Genomic DNA, 12,508 nt, shown 5'->3' with positions numbered 1-12,508 from the left:
TCATATCCTCTTCTCTCTTTGCACTGGGACACTTTCTCCTGCTTTATGCCAGTGGCACCGGTGGCATTTTTCAGTTTCATTGTGAGGCAGTTTTTGCTGGAATCTCGGGGAAAGCTGCTAATTGTAAAGTCAGAGTTTAAATCAAGTGATAAATTTTAATGCAAATTTCAAGGGGAGGAAGATGGCAGAATAATATTTTAATACTATGTACATATTCTGACACATCACTGTACACAAATGGGGAAGTACACTATTATGACCCATGGAACACAAAGAAGTTATGTGATTTTTGTTCCCATGTTTCTATAAATCAACATATTGGTCCTACTGATTGTGATGGGGACCAATAAAGCTCTGACACTGACCCAGGATTGTTGTCCTCTGCAAGTGGGGAAGTACACTTTTATGACCCATAGAACACAAAGAAGCTATGTGATTTTTCTTATGTGCCCAAGGGAAGGCTGAATTAAAATAGAAATCTTGGGTGAGAAAAAGTAAAAGGCACTGTTCTCACAAAAAATTCATAGTACCCTCCTTTAATCCAAAAGAAATATATATAGACTATTTATCTTTTCTGATCCCACTAATAACTTTTGTACAGTCCCTAAAGTTGCTGTGTATCATAGGCTGAGCAACCCCAATCTAAGTTATTCCCTCAGTGTAACTGCATTAATGTACTAAGTCACTAAGCTCTAATTTGTAAATGTACCTTTTGTATTTTTCTTAACTTACAAAAATAGTATTTCTGACTGTGAGGCATTAGCGTCTATCAGTGGAGACTAATTTAACCAATATGACATTTGAATCAAGTGAGGTAATTTAGGGGAAAAAGTAATTAAATGGTTTTCATCTGTGTTTTTGATTGAATGAACTACAAATTAGGAAATGTGAGTGTGACAAGTAAGAGCTTTAGGGAGATCATTTTAACTTCCAGTATTACTTAATGGTTTTCTTCAGCCATTGTGATTCTGTCACCTCCCTGCCATGGTATTACTCAGTGACACTAGAAGTGAGCAGTCTTTTCATTATGGTAACAACTGTGATTATGGTTTATGCTAAGTAGGGATAATATTCTTGTAAGTGAAGAAGGATACAAAAGTACAGTGACAATTAAACTGAGCACATTTACAAATTAGAGCTTAGTGACTTAGTGCATTGATACAGTTGTGCAGAGAGAATAAAGTAGATTGGGGTTGTTCAGTCTATAATACATAGCAACTTTAGGGACTGTACAAAAATTATTAGTGGGATCAGAAAAGGGAAAGGATTATATATGTATATTTCTTTTGGATTAAAGGAGGGTACTCTGAATTTTTTGTGAGAACAGTGCCTTTTACTTTTTTCTCATCCAAGATTTCCATTTTAGTTCAGCCTTCCCTTGGTTACATAAGAAAAATCACATAGCTTCTGTGTGTTCTATGGGTCATAAAAGTGTACTTCCTCATTTACAGAGGACAATAATCCTGGGTCGGTGTCAGAGCTTTATTGGTCCCATCACAGTCAATGGGATCAATATGTTGATTTATAGAAACACGGGGAAAATGTACATCTTTATATTTATTACAGATTAAACATTATATCTCTTAACAGCTTTTCAATTTTTTACAAGCCTGTTGCTTACTGTTTCATTGGAGAAAGACAGAAGTTGGTTAGAAGATTTAAAATTGGTTTATAATATAATCCAAGTTCAGTAATACATCCCGCTAACTTGTTTTACTAATTGGTAAATTACAGTTATAGTTTGGAAGGTTATCAATATCCCTTATTGAATCTTATTAGCCATTGAAAGTCCTGATTCAAAACTGTTAAATGGATCAGATTAAAATGTTGATATGATATGACAAATGAAGTTTAACTGGGTGATTTTTAAATTGACACGAAGTGATAAACTAGCATAGATCAGTTCTCTAGAGAAGAGTCACCACTCTGAAAATACAAGAGCACACAGTCCACCGGTGGTAATACAGTGCAGTACAATACAATACAGTGCAGTACAATACTACTGCAGAGAGCACATTAACCAGCTTTTAAATGATTAATATCATTAATAGATAAAGATTTTCAGTCCATTCTTGTCATGCAACTTGTTTTATTTGATGCACGGACATCTGATCTCATACACATCAGGCTTATTAATCCATATTTATGAGCACAGTATCACCCTGCTTCATACATGCTGATCTACAAGCTACACTCTCATAGAGGCGGTGCAGTGATGCAATGGAAATTCTTTCATTGAGTGTCTAAGAGCTCCAGGGAACAGATTTCGGAGAGACGTTTCTTTAACCTTTCTGACAGTGAAGAGCCTTGTGTTGCACAAAGAGAATTATTCAAGCAACTCTAAAGGTATTCTCCCAAAATAGAGTCAAAGAGAGAAGGGGACTGAAATTGCATGTGGGAAAGTGTGTGTGCATTAGACAATGCATATGGGCATAACATGCAAATGTGTGAATGTGCGTGCATAGGTACAGTGTTTGCACGCGTGGGTATGGTATGTGTGCCCCCTGGGTTAGAGTGAGCAGGAGTAGTAGGACAGGGACAGACAAGGCCAGACGACTAGAATAAATCCGATAAAATATGCAGGCAGGCAGAGCGAGAGGCAGAGAGCACCTTTACCTGCTTTCATTTTCTTCCTGTTGTCTATAGGGACTAGAAGCTGAGATGAAAACAGGAAATAGAGGGGATGAAAGAAGGAAGAGGGTATAGAGAGTCACGTCCCAGGATGGATGGAGGTAGGGATGGCTGAGAATAGACAAGAGATGGCTCAGGCTGCTAGGGGGCCACCCGTGGCCTCTAAAGCAGCACAGGTTGCCTCTATAACTGTTCCCACATCTCTCTTTTTTTCACTTTCTGCCCATGTGTCAAGCAAACTTTGGAAGTGTCAAAAACTAAAATGAACTTTGAGTTCTTTTAGAAGTTTAAGTGTGCTCCTTTAATCTCTGAAGAGAATAAATGTTCTTGAATCTTGGAATCTTTAGTGGTCATCTCAGCTCATGCTATGTGTATTTCATGCAGTCTAAAAAGAGGGGGAGAGATTAATATGAAGAAGAAATGTTCTTTGCCATATTAAAAAGCAAAAACGTCAAGAGTGTAAAACATCTTTGTAATAATGAGAATATTGAATTAACATTTGCCATTTCCATTCAGTATTACTAATTCAACAGCCCTCCCACATCATTTGCATTAAAATATCAGACGGAAATCTTCCCTGTGTCAGTTTAAAGCATTTTAAAGGAGAATTCCAGTTTATTACAACTTGGATTTTGAGTGTGAACGTTCATTTTTGAGCTTGGGAACAGTAGTTTGACAAAATGTCCCATATCAGTTGATTTACCAGCTTTTTCTAGGGAACTGTTTGTTGGTTTTTAAAGATTGAAAGCTCCAGAAAAAGCTTATAAGTGGACCTTGAGTTCAGATTTTGTTTTTGTTTGTAATATTGTTTGGCCATCATTCCTATCAGTACTTAACATCATATTTGTTTTTGCTGAGAACAGTGACATCAGTAAAAAAGAACACACAGTACTGTGCAATGAGGAATTATTGCCTCACTTTTGGTTTTACCTCCTGATAATCTGTTTTAGATCATCTGGTTTGCTTGTTTGCAACCTGTCTGATCACCTGACTACACCAGGTTGGATTACCAGAAACTGGCCCCAGGGATCCAGGGGCCTAAAAAAGTCCAGACTTTCTGTATGTCAACTGATTTATGAAAATTATTTGAAAATGTAAGATTCAGAGGTTTTATTTGTCACATGCTCCTCCAGTATGTTCAGTAAAATGCAGGGTGTCATACTCCTGAGGCTGTGCTAAAAAAAAGCTAATGTGCAATTAAGAATACTAATTAGAATGTGAATAAAAAATAAGGACAAATTATGAATACAGTATTAAAATGCTATATAGTGTATCTTGGTCTGATGTGTAGGCAGACTATACAGTTTTTCAGTGTACAGTATGTCAAATGTACATGTCACAGTTTGCAGTGCAAAGTATTCACTGAGGACAATGAGCAAGACTAGGCCCAAGGATATACAGAGATCAGTGTTCACTGTCCTGATGGCCTGAAGAAAGAAGCATTGGAACACCTTTGAAAGGTATGGAAGACACGGAATACCTAACATTGCTTGTAGTGAGAATACTTCATAATACTACTAGTTCTGGTTCTGCACCTTCTACGAAAATCTCTTTGGAAATATGCACCAATGAAGCCCATCCACATGATAAGGGTAAATCATGCTTTACTACCTGATCTTGAAGCCCTGTATTGACGAGGATCTGTATGTCAAAGTCTAGTTTTAAGATCAGCATAATTTCAAGTTTTGTGCTTACATCGTGCATATTCCTATATTAATGTTTAATCAAATTCGCACACGGCCAATCTGGGGCCACATGATGTGAAAAACTGTACACATTGTGCAGAGAGGGCAGGAGCAGAGGGTTGACAGGCTCTTTTTTTGCCCTGGGCCTTTAGCAGGTTAATCCAGCCATGCTGATAGTTCACGTCTTCCCCATCAGACTTTGTTGCAGTGATGTCACCGTGCTCCCCACATCTCTTTGGTGAGTATGATTTTATCATAATATAAAAACAACAAAAATAAGACCCATGTTATAATAAAGTGGAATTACCTTCTCAGTATCAATAATACTTACTGCCATTGTGCTAGATTAGGTCCTGTGGTTTCAGGACAAAGAAAAACATCACAATGAAAACCACCTAGTCAGATTCAATGAGCTGTAGCTTCTTACAGTCTTTATCAAAGCAGCAACTAAATGTGTCCTGTGTGTTTCCAGCCACAGCATGTTGTCAAGTGTGTTGCTGTTACGACACACAACCTTGCACTTAAGACACAAAATTAATTTCCAAAAGGCAAGATTGTGAGATGATCAGCTTAGCGTATCCCCAGACGTTCAGTCTGCCTCGGCACTGTTATATTGGATTTGTCACCTCAGAACTGATAAATATGAGAGGATGTGCTGATACTGTGAATTTGAGTCTTCTTGTTTAGTATTTCAGAGTTGCTGTTTTTTTTTCTTTTGTTTTTTTTGGAGGCAGGCCTTTCAGCCCATTCCTATATTCATAGAGCTGTCTTGTCCTTTGTTGCCCTTTTCTTATCCTCCCCGTATGTACTATCTGCAGTGCATCCAGTTATCTGTAGCGCATGACACTCGGCATTGGATCGGAACGGAATTGGATCGAAACTATGTCCTGGATTTGGGCTGTGTTACAATCCACCTTTCTGAAAAAGTTGTGGGAGTTACTCTATTAGTTTGATGTGCTTTGTGCGAGTGGAAGCTAAAGATTCATATATAAATGAAACAGACACATAGCAGCCAGTGTTCTTGGTCCTTCAAAAAGTCTTCTTTTAACTTTTAATGTGCTAAATGGGTAAAAAGTTAACTGTTCCCTGTGTTGGTAGTGCTTTGGTTGTACATGTATTTTCTAAAGCAGAGAAGACAGAGATGGCTGAGGCGACAGAGAGAGAAAGGTTATCAGGGGTGCTGTGTGTGTCAGTTTGAGTTTACATCTGTGTTTCTGTCAGTCTCCGTTTCTTTTTACGTGTTTTTGTTCAAGTGTTGGTGTATCTACTCTTCCCCCACCACCCACCCCCCCCACTCACCTGATCTTTTTACCTCTCTGTGAAAGCGCTCGTGTCATCCCTTTCAACACATTCAGGTTGGCAGTTCAAGGTTGAACGCAGACACAGAAGCAGCAAGTATGAGTGAAGGGGGGGAGAAAAAAAAAACATGACCAATGGAGGCAGTTTTGTGTGTGACCCACACTTTCTAAAGCGCAGAATGTGATTCCACCTGAATGGGGTCTATCTCTCTCCTCCTCAGTTCAGAGTGGTTATGGTGGGTTTAGCCGCTAACACAGCCATTGTGTCATGTGGGGATAAATAATGGTCAGTTTGAGATTGGTTTCACACTCAAGCGCTCTGATTTGATTCAACTTGCAGCCTCCTGATAACAGGCGTACTGTATGCAGCATCCTTCAAATGTTATCTCTTCTAGCTTAAGTAATTGATTTCATGGGTGTAGGAATGTCACAGAATATCTGACATGTGGGCATTTAGAAGGATATTTATGTCCTACTTTACATCCGCTGACTTGTGATGGGAGCAGTAAAGCTATTTACAGTATAAGGAAATCATTTGTTTTTGGGAAAATAATATTATTTGCCACCAGCAGTGATCAATGGCGTCTTGTTGTAACCTCTCCCTCAAACTTGATGTGAGTGAGGCGTTCTTATTCCAAAATATGGTGTGAATAGAATACAGCTTTCAATATTTCTTACTTTGAAGGGTACAACTTCACCTCCAGCAGTAGACAGGTGGCATCAAAAACACAGAGCAAAAATATACTGTATATTTTACTAAGAGGAGCAGATGCTTTCCACACATTCCCCTCTTTGTCAGCAAGTTCTTTTATGAAAGGCAGACAATAGGGCATCCTGCCAGCATTCAGACATACAAATATAAAATGTCTTCTAGTCCTCAACTTCTACACTTCTCTCTCTCCTCCTTTCTCCTTCTTATTCACCGCTCCTCAGTGGCTCCTTAATGCTTGAACTTCCTCTCACACAGCCTGCACTTCAGAGGAACTATAGGAGGTATTATTTTTGCAAGAGGTGAAGGTCATCATTATGCAAAAGGCAGATTTTTTCTAAGCGTCATGTATTATTCCAACTTTTCAACATTTACTCCTCATTTCTTAAAGTTATTTTTGTCCTTTTTTGAACTTCTATCACATAACTGTGGCCAAATCCAGACACTGTCTGTCTGTTCTGTTCTGTTCTGTGAGGTTTCCACTCTTGTGGTGAGTGGTACTTTTGAAGCATTTTAAGTCTAAAAGCAAGCGATGCAAAATCATATCAAATGCAAGAAAGATGCAATTCCTCTGACTGAACTAGGTGTTTACAATGTATGAACTGTTGTGCTGTGCTCCATAATCAGTTTGATATGATTCAGTGTACTTTTTTTTACTCCAGCACAGTGTAATGTGTGCACTGTGTTTGATCAATGTAGAGTACAGTAAGTCATTACCTCCCCTACATAAAAGGGGATGATTTCTTAATCACTAGAAAATGAGGATGATACTAGTTTTGTGCTGCTCTGATGATGTTTGTTTGGTTAAATGAGTCAGGCTGCTGCTGCCTGACTATACTGTACATGCATGGGGATGCTTTTTCAGGGGAAAGATATATTGAAAATAGTCGATGGCTTTGTCCTTCTCCAGCTATTATAAGGCCACACCAGCTCACACCAGATTTTAAAAAGGCCAAATTTAACTGCTAGTTCCATTAATTCCAATGGAATCGCTGTCATCATTGAATTGTGAACATCTGTGAACTTTTACCCACAAATATGCACCATTGACCTTAGGTCAACACCATAACATAGGTTATGGTGTTGCAACCTTCTCTTTTACTGAACCCTCTCTGTCAGAGTAAAAACTGTTCCACAACAGAACAATGATTTGCAGACAGATATGAGACAGATGTCAATGGTATATACATCTATAATCTGTGTGAATTTACTGTCCCATTACCGACCTAGCTAAGCCAATGAGTGAGTTTTTATTGTACAAAATGATGTGCAATGGTAAACAAAATGCCAGAGGAAAGTAAACAGAACAGTAGAGAGAAAAGACAGACGCTCCAGGAGCTATTTTGACTGATTAGCACGAGCCTAGTTGGGCCAGCTAGCCAGTTAGCTCTCCAGTTACAGCGGTTCACCCATGGATGTATCAGTTCACCAACTAGCCTTGTGAGTCACCAAGCTTCCGGGCCCAAATACTTCACATGGAAGAGAGATTGTCTACTTTGTGGTGTGCACTAAGCGACTGGAAGAACCATCACTCAGCAGAGGAGATGGTCTACCACACCACTTATCAGCCTCTTAATGCAGTCCTGACTTCCCTTCCCAGGCAGTTTAACACCCATTCACACCATAGACTGTATATAAAGATGGGACGACGCGTTTCCACTTCCTGCCATCTATACAAAGTGAAGCCAAAATATCTCCTTTCCAGGAGCTGCCATCTTGTTTGTGTGACATCATTTGCAACCAGAGTCTGCACAGTAGAGTCGGAGGGCAGGATGACAGCTCGCGGGACACGCCCCCTCAGCTATACCGCCATCTGAGTTTTGAGAGCGGCTGTCACAGCTGTCAAACACCCCCCTTTTTATAACGTCAAATAACTAATTAAAAACAACTTATCAGAAAAATGAGCACTTGAACAAACAGCGTGATATCAATATGATAAGAACTACCTAAAATGACAGAAACCGTCTTTGGGAAAAATTTATTTGACGTGCGTTTTGATTTTTTAATTTGGCTCATGTCCCATCTTATGTCCTATACTGCAACCAGCCACAAGGGGTCTATTGAGATATTTCGGCTTCCCTTTTGGGGAGCTGTTCATCTTTATATGCAGTCTATGAATCACACCTGTACTCATGTGACTCTAATGACTCTCACATGACAGCCAGGTGCACATATGACCTAAACATGCTCAAGGTGTAAACAATCCTACAGAGTGTCTTGTTGTCTTCTCTAAAGCTAGTCCAGTTACCGTGGATATAGCAATTCTACCTATAAAACCAATCGCAATGTTTGTTTACAATAATTTCCAGGTAGAAAACCCCTGCGTACAATTTAATGGTGCAGAGCAAAAATTAATGTCAGTTTAAGCAAGTAAAGAAGCAAACAAAGACGCGTATGTAAATAAGTATAAGTAAGTATAAGCAGTAAGTAGCAAAACTAATTAAAAGCAAGCATAAGTAAGTATAAATGAGTAAAGCAGTGGTAAAGCGGCTTCCCACTATGACAAAGGCAGCCACCAGTTAGCCTGAATGGCAATGAGATGTTGCTGTTGGGTAGATTTGGATTATCAAAGACGCTAGCAAAGCAACACAGTGCATAAAATAAGCAGAAACATCAGATAGGTCAGACCACCATGTTTAACTATTTATCTTTAAACGTTACAGCTGAAAATGATGACAGAAATAAATAAGTTTGCCGATTTTAGATATCTCCGCAATTCAAATCAACTGCCAGTTGTCTACCTGGAAGTGACTGTTGTTGTTAGTGCAACGTCACAGTGATTCCGTCTATACCAGAGCATCTTCACAGACAGAGGATGCATTCATTTTATTTCCTCTACTATCTGGGTTTTTCAAGGACTGGACACCTTTTGTGATGACCCCAGGTTTTATTCACAGAGAAATTGTGATAGCAGCTTAAGATGATAACCTCTCAGTCAGTATGGCAGGTAAGTATTTCAAAACAAGAGCCTTGTCTTTATGCACTTACTAACAGGCTTGACAGTGCCAAAAGGCCTTACACCTCATGAATAAGTATGTTATATTTTTGAGAATTTGTACCTTCCTCCTTGGGCCTACAGTTCCCGAACTCTAATGTGTTAGCTTGATGAACTGCTTAAAACACCACATGGTCTCTATTTCTTTATGGTGCAAAAAATGTTCCCATCTTTCTGTATGTTGTCAATCTACTTTTCCAATCTTTTCCTGTTCATGTTTGGTACTGCGGTCGGGCTCCACAGATTTGGATGCAAGACAACTTTTTGTACCATTTGTTTCTAGGGACACAACACACAATTAAAGCAAGACAAGGTGTTGTATCTTTAGTTCATTGATACAGTAATTCATGCAGTTATTCATATAGTTAAAAGTATACAGTTTTAAAAGTTAAATATTACAAATGTGGAGTCATTTATTTGTGGTATTAGGAGTTAAAGATTGTGAACAGTAACAAATACAGAACACAAGGTGGCAGTGATGTTTTAGACCAGAGTTACAAGCAGAAAAAGGAAGTAAGATTGAGAGAAGTTCTTGTTAGTACAAGATGTATATAAGCAGTGCAATACTGTGCGAGTTTTCAATGTAATAATGCACAGTTGTTCAGTAAAGGGTTGAATGCAGAAACACGAGGTTCCTTTCATTTTTGGTAAACGTTACAGCTAAGTCCCCATACAAGGCAACCTTTGCTAAACATTGGCCACTACACATGTGGCAAATAACAAGATAATGATACATTTAGTGTTGTATTTCCCAAAAGATGTAAAGAAAAATACATTTTCCAAGTTACAATCCTGTGTCCTGTGAGAAGAGTGAAAGTCAGCAAACTGATTCAGTAATGTCAGTTACAAAGTAATATCTACAGTATTTTAAGTTTGCTAACACTAGCTAACATTAACTACCATAATGGTCATACCAGACCACAGGGGCCTGAGCACTTTATTTCTTATGAATTCATCATTTCATTTCTAAGAGAAAGAAAGGATTACTTTTTCTTTCAAAAGTTACAGAGTCTCCCTTTGTGTGTCCTTGGTGTAAAGAATAAAGTAGAGAATATGGAAATATAGTCTACTTTGAAACTTGTTGAACTGTTTCCAGCACTGAAGAAATGTTGCTCTTTATGCTGAATTAGAAGAGGATTCATCTGAAAAGACCATAGCATTTTAGGAGCCCTACTTGTGCCCAGACACCACTGCAAAATGACCTCCACCCTGAAACCTCCGACTGAGGAGAAGAAGTCAGATTTAGAGGCTAGTTCAGTTCATGTTCATTCCTGATTGAACCACTTAGTCATCCACTCCAATCATCAGTCTGAACAGAGAGACAAAGCACCTGTCTCATCCTACGTCTTGTTATAACCTGAGGTGACAGGTATAAGAAGCAGAAACAGAGACAGAGCATATATTCAAGTGTGTGCACGTAGTAGCAATGTGTCTGTGTGTCCATACATTGAGCTAGCACCCTGAGAATATATTACCATCTCCTCCTCTACATTAGGCTGTATTTTATTACTATTCATAATTCTGGTGATATTGACACAGTGATAAGCTGAATTGGGTTTATGAGGCTTCTCCTCTGAGAAAGATACCAGCACACACCTCTGGTTGAGTCAGCAGAATAACATCAAAACTAATCACAATTTAATAGATCTCCACATCCCAAGGTCACAGAGATGTGAATAAAGCATAGCCTGGAGCGTACTTGGACAACACTATCCTCTCCACATCCAGATCATTTCTGATGAGGTGAACATTGGGGTTGGATTTGCTCGAAATGGACACTGCTTGCCACAGGCTTTATTTAAATATGTAGTTTCTCAGCAGGCATTCCTTCACTAATATTCATATGCTAAGACTAGCCATTCCCCAAGGTATTCTATTTAATTCCTCACTATAACTGAAAACCACCAGGCTGAGAGGGTAAATGCAAGGGAAGAAGTATGAAATTGGATTTGTGTTGGTTCAAGAGTGCCTGGCCTTTCCACAGAGAGCTTCTTTTCAGTTGAAGCTTAATATATAGTGCCTTATTAAAACAATTATGATGTCACAGTTATCTGCTAAAATGAGAAAGGTCCAACTGCAGACCTCCCTCATGGGGAAACCCCTGTTCCCAGGAGTGAGGTGCATCAACTGAGGTTTACTTCTATATTGTTTCACTCAGGATAAATAGGTGACAATTCCATAACTGGTGTGAAGATAAATGTTCTAAATTAATAAATTCTGTAAGAAAAGACACATGGAAAATAGATTGTTGAAGGACTACTGGCAAAATATGAATATCTTTAGTCCTCTATAGAAAGATTTATATGTATATATTTTTTTTTTAAAAACATTAGGATTATGATATTAGCGACGTGTAAAAATGGAGTTGGGGCCATCCTAATGTCAAATTTATCATAGCTTATGTGTCTTTAAATTTGGTGTTGTTGCATTTATCATTTCAGAGCAAAAAAGAGTTGAATAGACAGCAAAAGTTAAGAATTTTCCGTATTTGTTTAGCCAATAAGAAATATTCCACAAAATATAAACTTCTCAACACTCAAACTTACGTCAATGCTGTATAGTTGTGTGGAAAAAACTATGGAACTTGTTATCGCTTGTTGAGTCAAGTTTCTTGGGGTTAAATTATTCAAAAAAGAAAGCTAAAGGAAGTTTAAAAAAAACTCCCCCTCCTGAAAACCCATTTTAGTCAGAGACACTGTAAATGGATTTACAGTTAAATTTGGCGAAAAAGGCTCTGCTCTTTGAGGGAGCTCTAAAAGAATCCAAGCAGCAATGTAGATTCTGCTGGGAGAACTAATCCCCCCTTAACAAACACATACTTGAACATAAAAAACTTATTAAATCAACAAAACCAAAAGCTTATCATATAAGGAAGCAGATGGTGGAGAGAGCTGCAGCAGAAAACTGCATTAGGAATTAGCATATCAGTAGAATGAGAAGTGTCAAGTTGAAATGGCTATGTTGTACACTTGAATGAATATGTTTGGACATTTCTAGTCAGCTGGTAGCCAAACAGCTGTTTAATGAGCCAATAAAGCATGAATGAATCAGTAGATGGCAATCATCTTATGTAAAAGAAAGTCACGGACCTCCCTCCTCAGGACCTTATTCTTCTCCCATTGGCTTGAGGATTTGGGGTCACCAGAGGGGATGCCTGCAGTCGGACCACCTCAACAAAAACATCAAGGAT

This window comes from Thunnus thynnus, chromosome 20, assembly GCF_963924715.1.
Source record: "Thunnus thynnus chromosome 20, fThuThy2.1, whole genome shotgun sequence".
In the NCBI taxonomy this organism is placed as follows: Eukaryota; Metazoa; Chordata; class Actinopteri; order Scombriformes; family Scombridae; genus Thunnus; species Thunnus thynnus.
Note: the sequence above shows the minus strand (reverse complement) of the source record.